Below are 15,253 nucleotides of genomic sequence, written 5' to 3'. Positions count from 1 at the left end.
TACTCACTGAGAAAAATTGCACCATTATGACTGAAAATTTGGTTGTTGTTCGGTCAGTTGACTTGTCCACAATTATGGAAAACTTTGAATTTTTTAGTGTTTCTGAGAAATCGTTCGCCCCAGTTCTTCCCACTTGTTTAATCAAAACAGTGGTCTTTGTTCTTCTACAGATCAAATTATTAATTACTTGAGAGTCTTTGACATGAAACTTTAGAATTTGTGGAAGTGTGTCCATTACTGAAATACGAGGATTGTCTTTGGCAACCTACACAGTCCAAGCCAATGACAGCTTTACACTCTCGTAACGATAACTTTCATGCTCGTGCACTCTTTCAGAAAAGCTTTCTGGGTCGGACACTGAAACTTGCTTTTTCTTAGCATCCATGGCTTTCGCATGCTCTGATTCTGGACCTCTATTAGACGAAGCATAGCGGTTTTGCTACCCTTTAGCACCATGCGGCAGTACTTACAGTATGCTTTGCTCGGATCTATTTTATCTGGGACTAGGCAGTCTCTAAGTAGGGGGTCCTTCATACATTTTTTGGAAAAACTTTGATAGTAAAACTTCTTTGAGTTGCCTCTATTACTAATAGATTTTTGGTCGTTTTTTTTTATCGTATAACCACCGTTTCTCGTATCATTCTTTTTGCGATTTTTAGTTTCTAAGCCTATTACGTCATATAGTTCAGACAAAACAGACGATTCAGACTAAAAAACGTCTGAGCCACCTGAATAACTAGATAAATCACTGGTACTATCATTATCTTTAGATCCAGAATCCTTTTTGTGTCTGGGGATGGACTCAATATCATCTGAGTTTGAAACTCCTAAAGCAGAGGTGACACAAATAACAGGTACTGTCTGTTCATGAACCGGTGCACTAATATTGCCTGACGGAGTGTTTAGGCTATTTTCATTCTTTTCAGCAGACTTCTTAAAGAAATCGAAAAGGTTCTTGTTCTTTTTGTCTTTTGAAGCTTCCATGTGACCTTGATGTTTCTTTTCCTACAAAAAAGTTTGTAAGTTTACTTTTTAACGCATATTAAACGGGGTAGGGCAGGGTATACTCAAAAGACAGTCAACTCAATAAAGTAGAACTACCATTATAAGAAAAGTAAACAAAATGGGACAGGAAACACTCGTTTAAAAAAGCAGAACTACTAGTTCTACTCACTGAACTACTAGAATTGGTTTCTAGAATTAAAAACAAATGGCTTCTACAATAAATAAATAAAACAACAAGTTTTTTTAAAACTGAAAGTAAGGAGTGACATTAAAACTTAAAACGAACAGAAACTATTCCGTATATGAAACGGGCTTTCCCTCCTCAACATCTCGCTCTTTACGCTAAAGTTTTTTATTGTTTTAAAAAATAAATTTGTGTGACAGAGTCAAACTTTAGCGTAAAGAGCGAGGCGTTGAGGAGGGGACAGCCCCTTTGATATACGCAAAGTTGAATAAATATCGAGAAATTCTACTGCGGTACGATGAGGGAAATGATACAAGTCCCATGTACTTAGAAGCAACAATTTTTCATTTGTGATAACAACTATTCTGTCAGAAGTAGTAAGTCTTCCTTAACATTAACAAATTTTCTCTTCGAAGTATCAACTTTCTTCCTTAATACCAAAAAACCTTTACCTAACAATATAAAATTTGTCTTAGAAGTAACATTTTTTGGCCAGTGATAACATGTTTTCCGCTTGAACTAGCAATTTGTCCAGCAAAGATAAAAATTTTTTTTGGAAGTAGCAATTTTATCGCTATGATAACAAGTTTTCTGCCAAAAGAAGCAAGTTCTCCTTAACACTAATAAATTTTCTCTTCGAAGTAACAACTTTTTTCCTCAATACTAACAAACATTTACCTAACACAATCAAAGTTTTCTTAGAAGTAACAATTTTTTTTCTTAGTAGTAACGAATTTTTTCTAATAGCACCAAGTTTTCTATCAAAGATAGCGAATTTCTCATAGAAGTATCAATTTTTCGTCAGTGATAACAAATTATCTGTTAGAAGCAACACAATTTCTGTCAAAGTGCCAAAGTTTTCTTAGAAGTGACAATTTTTTCGTTTTCTGTCAGAAGTAGCAAGTCTTAAACTTTCACTTAACACACTCAAATTTATCTTAGAGGTAACAGTTTTTATTTCATAGCAGTAACAAATTTCTTCTAATAGCACCAAGTTTTCCGTCAAAGATAACAAATTTCTCACAGAGGTAACAATTTTTCGTCAGTGATAATAAGTTATCTGTTAGAAATAACATGTTTTTTGTAAAAGATACCGAATTTTTCTTAGAAGGAAGAATTTTTTCGTTATGATTGCATGATTTCTACAAGAAGTAGCAAGTGTTCATTATCACTAAAATATTTTCTCATTGTAGTATCGACTTTTTTCCTTAATACTAACAAAATTTTACCTAGCACTATAAAATTTCTCTTACAAGTAAAAATTTTTCGCCAGTAATAACACGATTTCTGCTAGAACTAGCAAGTTATCCAGCAAATTTAACAAAACTTGGAAGTAACAAATTTTCCGTTTATGATAACAAGTTGTCTGTCAGTAGTAGGAAGTTAACCTTGACACTAACAAATTTTTGTCATCGAAGTAACAACTTTTTCTATAATACTAACAAACTTCTACTTAACACACTCAAATTTCTCTAAGAAGTGCATTCTTTCCTTAGTACTAACAAATTTCTTCTACTACCACCATGTTTTCTGTCAAACATAACCAATTTTTCATAGAAGCAGCAATTTTTCATCAGTGATAACAAGTTATCTGTTAGCAGTAGCAAGTTCTCCGTCAAATATACCCAATTTTTCTTAGAAGTAACAATTTTATCGTTATGAGAGCAAGTTTTCTGCCAGAAGTAGCAAATTTTCTTAACACTAATAAATTTTTTCCTCGAAGTAACAACTTTTTTCCTTAATACCAACAAACTTTTACCTAACACTATCTTATCTCTTTTAAAAGTAACATTTTTTCACCAGTGCTTACTTGTTTTCTGCTTGAACTAGCAAGCTGTCGAGCAACAACAAATTTTTCTTTGAAGTAACCATTTTAGCGTTATGAGAACAAGTTTTCTGCCAGATGAAGCATGTTTTCCTTAACAAAAACAAATTTTCTCTTCGAAGTAACAACTTTTTTCCTAAATACTAACAAACCTTTACCTAACACAGTCAAATTTCTCTTAGAAGTAGGAGCAGGTTATCCTTATACTAACAAATTTTCTCATCGAAGTAACAACTTTTTCCTTAGTACTAACAAACTTCTACTTAACACACTCAAATTTCCCTTAGAAGTAACAGTTTTTTTCTTAGCAGTAACAAATCTCTTCTAATAGCACCACGTTTTTTGTAAAAAAAAGTTTCTCATAGATATAACAATTTTTTGTCAGTGATAACAAGTTATATGTTAGAAGTAACAAGTTTTCTGTCAAATATACCAAATTTTTCTTAGAAGTAACAATTTTATCGTTATGATAACAAGTTGTCTGCCGGAAGTAGCAAGTTTTTCATAACACTAACAAATTTTTCCTTCGAAGTAACAACTTTTTCCTCAATATTAGCAAACATTTAACTAACACTATCAAATTTCTCTTAGAAGTAACAATGTTTCGCTTATGATAACAAGTCTTCTGTCAGAAGTAGCAAGTTATCCTTAACACTATGAAATTTTCTCTTTGAAGTATAAAATTTTTTCCTTAATACTGTAAGGAGGCCTTATTTTGCGTAAATTTCGTAACTCAATTTTATTAAAGCTTGGAATTCCCTTTCGCTTCATAGATCAGAAATATAACGACAATTTCAAATTAGCTTGAATTTGAAAATAACTTCTTTATGCGTAACTAGTCATAAATCTTGTAGTGACACTTCTTTGCCCAAGATTCAAACGAACTTTGAACCCGTGACAAATATTTTAAGACCTAATTTAGACCAGTTTGGTTATGAAACAAAAAGATATGCAAGGCCTTGAAAGACTGGAAAAGAAACTACTTTTAACAAAAAGTGGTTGATTGGCTAGGAGGGAGGGAAGGTCACTAAACGGATCAAGGAGCAAAAAGAATATAACTTACGGATCAGAGACAAATCGGGGTAGTTTTGCCTCGGATACAAGGTATTCTTTTTTGGACCAAACAACTAGTAAGTGTTTTTTACTTTGTAATTAAGGTAGACTAACACTGTCTGTCTGAATTCCCCTTGGAGATACAAGTTTTAAGATAAAATTAAAATAAGAAGAAAACCTCTGAAGATTTCTGTCACTTGGAGATAACTTTAATACATATATAAGAGGAAATAATTACAACTAGTGCTGAAATATAGTATTTACTATAAGTTGGTGTTTTTGGGTTTATATTTCGGTAGTTTATAGTCCAATTGGACAATGCTTGGGCCATTTGGACAGAACAGCATTTTAAGGTTAGAATAAGCTAAATTGAATTTCTTCCGAGAAATTTAAGCTTCGAATAACTGAGGGTTCAAAGAGGAAAGGAACCTAAACCAAGAAATCAACGTTAGAAGAGCCCTTTGTGCTCCCCTTTTCAGCCTAGAGTTCCTTGGAACTTAGCTTGACTGTATAAGGACCTTATTTCCAAAAATTGGAATTATCGGACAAAAACCTTACTTGCCCCCCCCCCCTGTACAATCTTCAGACGTTTATACGAAGGAGAACTGATTCCCTTTTAATCATTCTTTCATTTCGTTAAACCCGTACTGCATGTTTATACAAAAAGGTGGCCTCGATGTTTATACAGTTAGGTTAAGGGAAAGGGAACAATATTGTCAATTTAAGAATTTACAGACCTTTATCTCCAGATATTTTCATTTGAGAGTTTTCCTTGCTAAGGTAAAAGCTTACTAAAGGCCCAAGGAACACACAGCCCTTTTCAAGAAATAATAAGAGGATCTCTTGGTTTGGGTTAATGTAAATTGAAATAAAATCAAGTACGGTTATTCTTACCTTAGCTCAGCAATAGTTTGAACTAAAGGATTTTAATAACCCAGAACTCAAGCCTTGACTAGGTATTCAAGTGCAACTCCTTTAAGTAGAAACATTCGATAGCCTAGAGTTAATTTAATCTTTTTGTTTTCGGTAAACATTGGTGGATTGAACAAGTAGACCATAGACATTAGACCTAGAAGAGGTTTAGAAATATTCAACATAATCAGAATTGGAATATTTTTCTTTTATCTTCTTTTCTAATAAAAATCAGTTGTCACTGAATTCTGAGTACCGATTTCTTACCAAAGCCTCCTGTTTGTAACACACTACCAAATTTATTAGCCCTGATTATAGGGGCAACCTTACAATACCAACAAACTCTTACCTAACACTATCAAATTTCTCTTGGAAGTAAAATTTTTTCGCCAGTGATAATACGTTTTCTGCTTGAACTAGCAAGTTGTAGAGCGAAGATAACAAATTTTTCTTGAAGTAAAAATTCTATCGTTACGATAACAAGTTTTCTACCAGAAGAAGTAAGTTTTCCTTAACACTAACAAATTTTCTCTTCGAAGTAACAACTTTTTTCCTCAGTACTAACAAACATTTACCTAACGCATTCAAATTTGTCTTAGAAGTAACAGTTTTTTTATTAGCAGTAACAAATTTCTTCTAATAGCACCCAGTTTTCCATCATAGATAGCAAGTTTTTCATGGAAGAAACAAGTTTTCGTCAGTGATAACAAGTTATCTGTTAGAAGCAATAAGTTTTTTGTCAAAGATACCAAATTTTCTTAGAAGTAACAGCTTTTTCGTTATGATACCAAGTTTTCTGCCAGAAGTAGCAAGTTTTCTTTATCACTAACAAATTTTCTCCTTGAAGTACAAACTTTATCCTTAATACTAACAAACTTTTACTTAATAACACTTTCAAATTTCTTCTTATAGTACCAAGTTTTCCGTCAAAGATAACAAATTTCTCATAGAAGTAACAATTTTTCGTCAGTGATAACAATTTATCTGTTACAAGTAACAAGTTTTCTGTCAAAGATACCGAATTTTTCTTAAAAGTAACAATTTTATCGTTAGGATAACAAGTTTCCAGCCAGAAATAGAAAGTTTTGCTTAACACTAGCAAATTTTTTCTTCGAAGTAAAAACATTTTTTCTCAGTATTAGCAAACATTTACCTAAAACTATCAAATTTCTCTTAGAAGTGACAATTTTTCGTTTATGACAACAAGTTTTCTGTCAGAAGTAGCAAGTTTTACCAACTCGTATGAGTCCAATGCAATCAATTTAGAGTATGGGGACTTTAGAATAAATGAGGTGAATGTGGAGGAGATGAATCCAAATAGAATGGAGAGAAACTCAGTTTTAGATTGGTCAAGTAAGAAATTATCGGAAAAAAGGCAGCTTTACCGCCCTATGAAATCTCAAAATCACAATGATGGTCATGGAAAAGGGGCTTTGGAAAAACAAGAAAGAGATCACAACAAAAAAAATACATAAGATCAAGAAAATCATGGTCCCATTATAGGAAATCTTCACACTTCTTAAGAAATAACTGAGAAGTTTTTTATAATAGAAATTTGACATTCTGGAAGAACTCCCATTGATCAAAATAGGTCTAACCTCATTACTAATGATACTTATAAGAGTGTATTACTGTTATATTTGCAATAAATATTGATTGTCCCAATCGTACATTATATATTTTTTGAAGCGTTCAACTCAACCACTTGGTAAATTCCAATTAAAAAATTCCAAGTCTTACATTTCAACGAAAAAATTCCAAAATGAAATTCTCAAATACAAGGGGCTTAGTGAGAGATGACACCTTTTCACTACCTCAAATGCTGTCATCTTTACACCTATAGTTATAGATGGAACTTTAAACCTATAGTTGTAGATGGCAGCACACTCGCTCAGACACACGGGTATAGCGAGAGAAACATGCAAAAAGGTAGGTTTATTAAAGTTCACTTAGCGCGCTTAGTGAACTTGAAAATTGTATGAGAGATTCTATGAGAGATTTGTTATCTGTGACATTGTTAGGTAAAGGTTATTTGGTATTAAGGAAAAAATTTGATACTGCGAAGAGAAAATCTGATAGTGTTAAGGATAACTTGCTACTTCTGACAAAAAACTTGTTATCATAGACGAAAAATTGTTACTTCTAAGAGAAATTTTATAGTGTTAGGCAAATGTTTGCTATTATCGAGGAAAAAAAGTTGTTGCTTCGAGGAAAAAATTTGTTAGTATTAAGGAAAACTTTCTACTTCTGGCAGAAAACTTGTTATCATAACGATAAAATTGTAACTTCTAAGCAGAAAATTAAAGCAGAAACACAAGTTAAGGATAACTTGCTACTTCTGACAGAAAACTTGTTAGTATAAACGGAAAAATTGTTACTTCCAAGAGAAATCGGTTAACTTGCTGGATAACTTGCTAGTTGTAGCAGAAATCGTGTTATCCCTGGTGGAAAATTGTTACTTCTCAGAGAATTTTGTTAGTGTTAGGTAAAAGTTTGTTTGTATTAAGGAAAAAAGTTGATACTGCAATGAAAAAATATGTTAGTGATAATGAATACTTGCTAATTCTTGTAGAAATCTTGTTATCACAACGAAAAAATTGTTACTTCTAAGAAAAATTCGGTATCTTTGACAGAAAACTTGTTATTTCTAACAGATAACTGGTTCTCACTGACGAAAAATTGTTACTTCTGTGAGAACTTTGTTATTTTTGACAGAAAACTTGGTGCTGTTTAAAGAATTTTGTTACTGCTAGGAAAACAACTGTTACTTCTAAGAGAAATTTGAATGTGTTAAGTAAAAGTTTGTTAGTATTAAGGAAATAGTTGTCACTACGAGTAGAAAATTTGTTAGTGATAAGGAAAACTTGCTACCTCTGACAGAAAACTTTTTATCATAACGAAAATATTGTTACTTCTAAGAAAAATTTGGTATCTTTGACAGAAAACTTGTTACTTCTAACAGATAACTTGTTACTACTGACGAAAAATTTTTACTTCTATGTAACATTTGCTATCTTTGATGGAAAACTTCGTGCTATTAGAAGAAGTTTGTTACTGCTAAGAAAAAAAACTGTTAATTCTAAGAGAAAATTGAATGTGTTAGGTAAATGTTTGCTAGTATTGAGGAAAAAAGTTGTTACTTCGAAGCGAAAATTTGTTAGTGTTAAGGAGAACTTGCTTCTTTTGGCAGAAAACTTGTTATCATAACAATAAAATTGCTTCTTCAAAGAAATTTTTTGTTATCTTTGCTCGACAACTTGCTAGTTCAAGCAGAAAACATGTTATCACTGGCGAAAAATATCACTTCTAAGAGAAATTTGATAGTGTTAGGTAAAAGTTTGATGGTATTACGGAAAAATGTTGATATTTCGAAGAGAAAATTTATTAGTGTTAAGGAAGATTAGTACATCTAACAAAAGTTGTTATCACAAACAAAAAATTATTACTTCTAAGAAAATAGGACTTGTATCATTTCACTCAAAGTACCACCGTGACATTGCTCGAAATTTATTCGACTTTATTAATTTCATTCGAATGTTTTAAGAAGCTTATTTCGTTTTCAGAAAAAATTCATCTTCATTTTTAAACGCTATCCGAGAGCCAAAATTCATTTCTCCACTAACTTCTCGGAGTTCAAAATAAGCCAGTTAAGCACTTTTTGAATCAGTTATACACTTATGAACCAGTAAAAATGTTAGGGACTTGTATCATTTCCTTCATAGTACCGCCTTCATAGTACCCATAACATTGCTTAAAATTTATTTGTCTTAATCAATTTCATTATAAAGTTTTAAGAAGCGTATAGCAGTTTTTAGAAAAATGTATCTTCATGCTTCAAACGGTATCCTTGAGCTAAATATTTCCTGTAACTTCTAAGAGTTCAAAATAAACTAGGTTCGCAATTTTGAATCAGTTATGCACTTCTGAACCAGTAAAAATTTTGGGACTTGTATCATTTCCCTCATAGTACCGCCGTAACATTGCTCGAAATTTATTCGACTTTATTAATTTCATTAGAATGTTTTAAGAAGCTTATTTCGTTTTCAGAAAAATTTATCTTCATTTTTCAAACACTATCCTAGAGCTAAAATTCAAGTACTTTTTTGAATCAGTTATACACTTCTGAAGTAGTAAAAATGTTAAAATGTTAGGGACTTGTATGATTTCCTTCATAGCATCGCCGTAAGATTGCTCAAAATTCACTTTTGAATCAGTTATACACTTCTGAACTCGATCCAAAAAATAGAAAAAATATGAAAAAAGGTTTAAAACGAACAAAGTTTAAACTCTATAGATTCACCTAAAATAGAATTTCTGTGTTTATATCTCATGTAACTTCTCAGAGTTTAAAATAAACCAGTTAAGCAATTTTGAAACAGTTATACACTTCTGAACCAGTAAAATGTCTGGGACATGTATAATTTCCTTCATACTAGCCCAATAACATTATTTAAAGTTTATTGGACTTTATAAGGCTCATTAGAATGTTTTAAGAAGCTTATTTCGTTTTCAGTAAGTTTATCTTCATATTTTAAACGCTATCCTAGAGCTAAAATACAAGCCCTTTTTTGAATCAGTTATTCACTTCTGAACCAGTAAAAATGTGTGAGACTTGTATCATTTCCTTCATAGTACCCCCCATAACATTGCTTAAAATTTATTCGACTTTATTAATTTCATTATAATGTCTTAAGAAGCTTCCTTTAGTTTTCAGAAAAATGTATCTTCATGCTTCAAACGGTATCCTTGAGTTAAATATCTCATGTAACTTCTCAGAGTTCAAAATGAGCCAGTTAAGCACTTTTAAATCAGTTATACACCTCTGAACCAGTAAAAATGTTTAGGACTTGCATCATTTTCCTCATAGTATTGCCGTAACATTGCTTAAAATGCACTTTTGAATTAGTAATACACTTCTAAACTGGACCTACAAAAATAACAAAAAATATAAAAAAAGGCTTAAAATGAACAAAGTTTAAACTCTGTAGATTCACCTAAAATTTAATTTCTGTGTCTATAGTTCGTGCATTATTTAAGAACAATTAATCATACTCTGCAAAAAAAAGCATACACATTAAGTTTAGCCTTGGAAAAGAACCATTATTCTTTCAACTCTCTTTGGTTCCGCCAACTAACACCCTACGTTGATGCTTCGTCGATTGAGAATGCATTTTCTATTCGCTTAAATTAGTTGATCAATAAAAGTGTTTAAAAATAGTTGTTTGGATGAGCATAATTTTTTTAAATTGCGATAGTTTTCTCTTTAATATAGACATTTAATGCTGGATGTTTCGCTACTGTTTAAAGTTTAGTAATTAAAGTAGATCTTAACCAAATCATAGGAACCATCTCTTTTGAAAGGAATCATTATTTTTGCAAGATTAAGACAGACATTAACCCGTCTTCTATAGGCCTACAGTTTCCTAAACCATAAAATATAGACAAAGAGGTAAGATAGGAGGTTTAAAACACCAGACTAGGGTGTAATTAGGGCTCAGGGTTCATTTAGGTCATGGGAAACTTTTAAAATGACAACTTTCTAAATTGCCATATTTAATATTGTTACTTAAAAATGTGTCAAAATTGAACGTTAAATTCATTCGCCAAACTCTCAAAAGATGGGGTCTGGAGACATTTTTGATAACTTTTTTCTTACATTATTGGAAAGGAGTAAATCTTTAAAATAACTATTCTCAGAATATAATACCTCAGTAACAAAATTATGGAAATACAAAAGAATTATTTAAAGCAAACTGTCCAGAACACATTATATTAATAACCCCTCAGCTTTATCGGCTAAGTATATGTTAAAGGTACTGTTTTAAATAGCAGAGCTGTACGTTTCCTATACGTTGATTCGCAATTTGGATAATTTGGTACTTCTGTATTATACCAACCAAGCTTATGCATTTAAAATTCCCGCGTTAAATATGTTCAGAAATTTAAAATAATTATTCTCAATACATCCCTCAAAAATACTTATACATTTAAAATTCCCAGAAAACCTTATCAAATAAGCAGATATTAAAGGTACTGTTTTAAATGGCGGCGCTGTACGTTTCCTATACGTTGATTCGCAATTTGGATAATTTGGTACTTGTGTATTACACCGACCAGACTTATGCATTTAAAATTCCCAGGAAACCATGTTAAAATTAAAATTTCTGTCATATCTTCCTTTGGCTTAGTAACATATTATCGTCATAGGCCATTTTTAGATCTAGGTTTGGAATATAGAGCGCTGTTGTTCTGGCTATAGTCCAGTTGTTTACCGTCATAGGCTATTTTTAGATCTAGTTTAGAAACTTTAGCCCTCTTACTACTTTCTTACGCTAAAGTTTTTTAATACTTTAAAAACATAATTATTCTAAATCAACGGGCCTTGTGTTTCAATAGTGATTCTTAAAAGATTGGGACATTAAAGTCGAAGTTTAGTCTAAAGAACGAGGGATTAATGAGAGGCATCCCCCCATTTGTGGAATAATGTATGTTTACTTTAAGTTTTAATGGTGCTCGTTACTTTTTTTTATTTCTAATCGTTTTTTAAAGAAGCCAGGAAATCTCTCTCTCCGTATTGTGGAAAACTATGTCTTGGAATATAATTTTTCCCAGGGTCTTTAGAGGGTCATGTTATCCCCCGTAGAGCTATTGGACTTTTCAACTATGCTGATTAAAGAATATTTCACAAAAATTTTATCAAATACCTTTGGGGAAGACGGGGCATCGGAAAAGGGCTAGTTGCCCTCTCATCTTTTGATTACTTAAGAAGGACACTTGAACTCTTAATTTTGAATAAGCCCTCTTTCGATCATCTAAGTCCATTGGTTTGATACAGCCACTCCTGGGGAAAGGCTGGGCCCCGGCCCTTGGTATGTGGTATGCATGTATATATTGATTCGAAAAAACTAAAAACAAATCAATGCTCATTTGTCGTCTTTCTTCGAACAAAATAAATAAAATCTAACATTTTTATAGACAAAAGATTAAAACATTCTCCGATGTGCTGAACCTGAAGGTGTGAACTTTATCAAGATCCCTCTATTTCTTTAGGTATTTACCCCCTTTTCAAAAATCATGCAAACTCTTCGGTTCGTAGATTTTGATGATTCGTTTTAAATGTGATGGGTTTTTTTATATTAAGAATGAACATAAAAATCTAATTCTTTTGGTTTATTATTTGCTACTCAGTGTTTTTAGGAGTTTTGGTTATTATTAGGCCAAGTAACTCCTTACTCCTAGTTCGTCACTACGAACTCTGATTTATCTTGAAACACGGATATCAAGTGGCAAAATAAAAAAAAGTAGCAGCCCCCCCCCTAGTCAATGTTATTTCTAATCATAGTAATCACTGCACCCTCAGTTCTATGTTAGCCCATCTAATGCCTGCATATAGCTTTAGCTTATAAATCATACCTAAGTTTCCTGTTTTTCTTTCAACTAGCATTATTTGGATTATTAACTTACGATTCGTGAGAAATAAGTCTAAAAACAACATAAAACTTCACAAGAAAAATATATGGACCTAATAGCAAAATTCTTACTTTAGACTATAAAAAACACAACACTTTTATTGTCCAAAGGTAAAACTCCGCGAACTAATTTTCCCCGGAAATTTTCTACATTTATTAAAAAAACACGTTTTTTCAAATGAAAGCAAGGGCAACATTAAAACTCGAAACGAGCAGAAGTTATTCCGTATATGAAGGAGTTCCCCCCGCCTCCTCAATATATTGCTCTTGACGCTAAAGTTTTTAGTACTTAAAAAAAAAAACTTCCTGTGCTAATGAAGCAGCCCTTGTGTTTCAGGAGTCGTTCTTAAAAATTTATACAAACAGTCAAACTTTAGTGTAAAGAGCAATGTATTGAAGAGGGGGGGGGGGGTCCCTTCATATACGGAATAATTTCTGTTCGTTTTGAACTTTAATGTTGCTCCTTTCTTTCAGTTGATAATATTTGTTTTTTATGTTTAATTTCGTTGATAATATTTGTTTTTTATGTTTAATTTCGTTGATAATATTTGTTTTTTATGTTTAATTTCGGATCGTTTTTCAAATAATACCTGTAAATCTGGCTCATCCTGTATAGAAAATTCCCTCTCCTCATTTTTAAATCCTCTATGGAAAGTTCCTCCCACGAAAATACCCCCCCTCCGTAAAATTTCTTGCCGACAATTCAGCCTGGAAAATTATTCTTAGCATACTTTTATGCCCAGACCTATCTCCAGGGGCTGTGGGGGGTCATGCTAAACCTAAGGTATAGTTTTGGAACCTCTCAGCTATACTAAGCGAAATGGCGAAATCTTAAACTTTTGGCCGAGTAATTTTATGGAAAAGGTGGACGTCAGAGGGAGGCTAGCATCCCTCTGATATTTTTGTTCAAATAAATGAGACTAGAAATTTTTGTTTCCACTAACTAAGCCGTCTCCCGATGTTCTGGGACTGCTGGTTCTACATGATCACCCGTGGAAAAAAAAGACACACATCTTTGATCTTTCTTCTGGCAAAAAAACAAAACAAATTAAAAGTTTACAGACAGGAGCTCGAAACCTGTACAGTAAGGTTCTCTGTTACGCTGTTTCTCATGGTGTGATTTTAATAAAAATTATTTTGCTTCCAGGGGTGTCTCCTTTCTCTTAAGAATATCAGGCATATTATCGTAGGTTCGTAGCTTTTTATGGGTAGCACTAAGCTTAATGAATCTTATATATTTGGAATCAGCATGATATTCCGATGATATGTCGATTGATATCAAAATTCCAGTTTTTAGTGTTTCGGTTACTATTGAGCCGTGTCCCTCCAATCTTATAGTTTGTTGCCTCCAACTATTTGATATATTAGCACATGAATCCAAAAACTTAAAGAATAGGACGTTATCTGCGCTTATTAGGTGTTACAGTTACAGATGAGAGAATTTGAAGAACTACTGGAGTTTCAATTAGATATTAGAAGTAAAAAATAAAGCCATTAAACAACTCTCAGATTAGATACCCCCCTTTTACTCCCAATCGAATTCAATCATCTAACTACAATCGATTTAACCTATCTAATTATGTTACAAATCTTATTACAAAAAGCACTGAGTCCTATTTTTTTTTTTTTTTATTCAAAAAATTATATTTAAGGTATATCTACCTTCTTATTTTTCCATGACTCAATTTCTGTTCTATCTGTAGATGTAGATGGTGTGTTCATATACACTATCAACTCCACTTTCAAAGGTTTTAACAAATGAAAATCTAATTCGGAACTGATAGAATATAGAGAATAAAATCATAAATTTGAAGACAAAAATTCGACCTGAGCAAATGTTTTGCAATTTTCAGATTAAATAAGTTCGCCTATCATCTTGCTGATAGTGCTGTGAGGTCTTTCCTATATAAATCTGATATGACCGTATGGTGGGAAATCGGAAGTTCCAAAGGCGGTATATTTGCATAAATGTGAGTCTGGAATACATTAGGAACTGTAGTGAATAACCATTTTGCATTTTTTGTTATTAATTACTTCTTCTAAGATTCATTTGATTGAATCATGAATCTACGCGCTATAAGGTGAAAAATCACCAGATTTGAGAAAAATCACTGGTTTTAGAACAAAAATCAATATATTCACTAGCGAGATAAAAAATCACTAGGCAACATTAAAAATCATTAGAACTAGTTATAAATCACAAGGGGTGGCAACCCTGTCCTTGTCCCTCTGGGTGGGTTTACAGTTAATATTTTTTGGCAGGATAGTTGCTAGTTGGAACGCCATCTTCGCACCGCAGTTGGAATCAGCGTATCTGGATTGCCATTTGTGATTTTTTTTTCAGCTTGTTATTGGTATTGGAATTTGGAAGACTTGTTTATGCATTAAAGAAATGGAGGAAAGTTCGAAATCGAAAAAGAGCAAGAGGGCAAGAGGTAAGAAAATTTTTAGTTTTTCTTTAAATGAAAGGTGGAGCCTGGAAAAAAAGCATACTTGGAAGGATTCCAACTTCATTTTGGGAGAGACTTTGCCACCTATATCCATTACGCCATCAACTGGTGGATGACTAAGAGTTCAATGTCCACCCATGTACATCGGTTCTCAATCAAGTATTTTGAAGTTAAGAGCTGACACAATAGAAGAACTTACTATTTTAATTATGTTTTCTTTACCATAGATGAAATATAGAGCAACTATTGAGCATACAAAATAGATAGTCAAAATAGAATAATGTGAAGGGGAACGGTTCCAAAACAGTAGAAACTGTTTAATTTTGGCAGGGAAAGAGACTGTTTTCCGGAATGT

At 32.4% G+C, this 15,253-nt stretch overlaps 1 pseudogene; it reads right to left on the bottom strand.

Moving 5' to 3' along the window:
• Window positions 1-265: 265 nt before the first annotated feature.
• Window positions 266-14,992, bottom strand: LOC148955170 (uncharacterized; annotated as a pseudogene).
• Window positions 14,993-15,253: the final 261 nt, after the last annotated feature.

Source organism: Artemia sp. Qi Xiang Cuo, chromosome 2 (assembly GCF_049724085.1).
Source record: "Artemia sp. Qi Xiang Cuo chromosome 2, ASM4972408v1, whole genome shotgun sequence".
NCBI classification, from domain to species: Eukaryota; Metazoa; Arthropoda; class Branchiopoda; order Anostraca; family Artemiidae; genus Artemia; species Artemia sp. Qi Xiang Cuo.
Note: the sequence above shows the minus strand (reverse complement) of the source record. Positions and strands in the feature narration are given on the sequence as shown.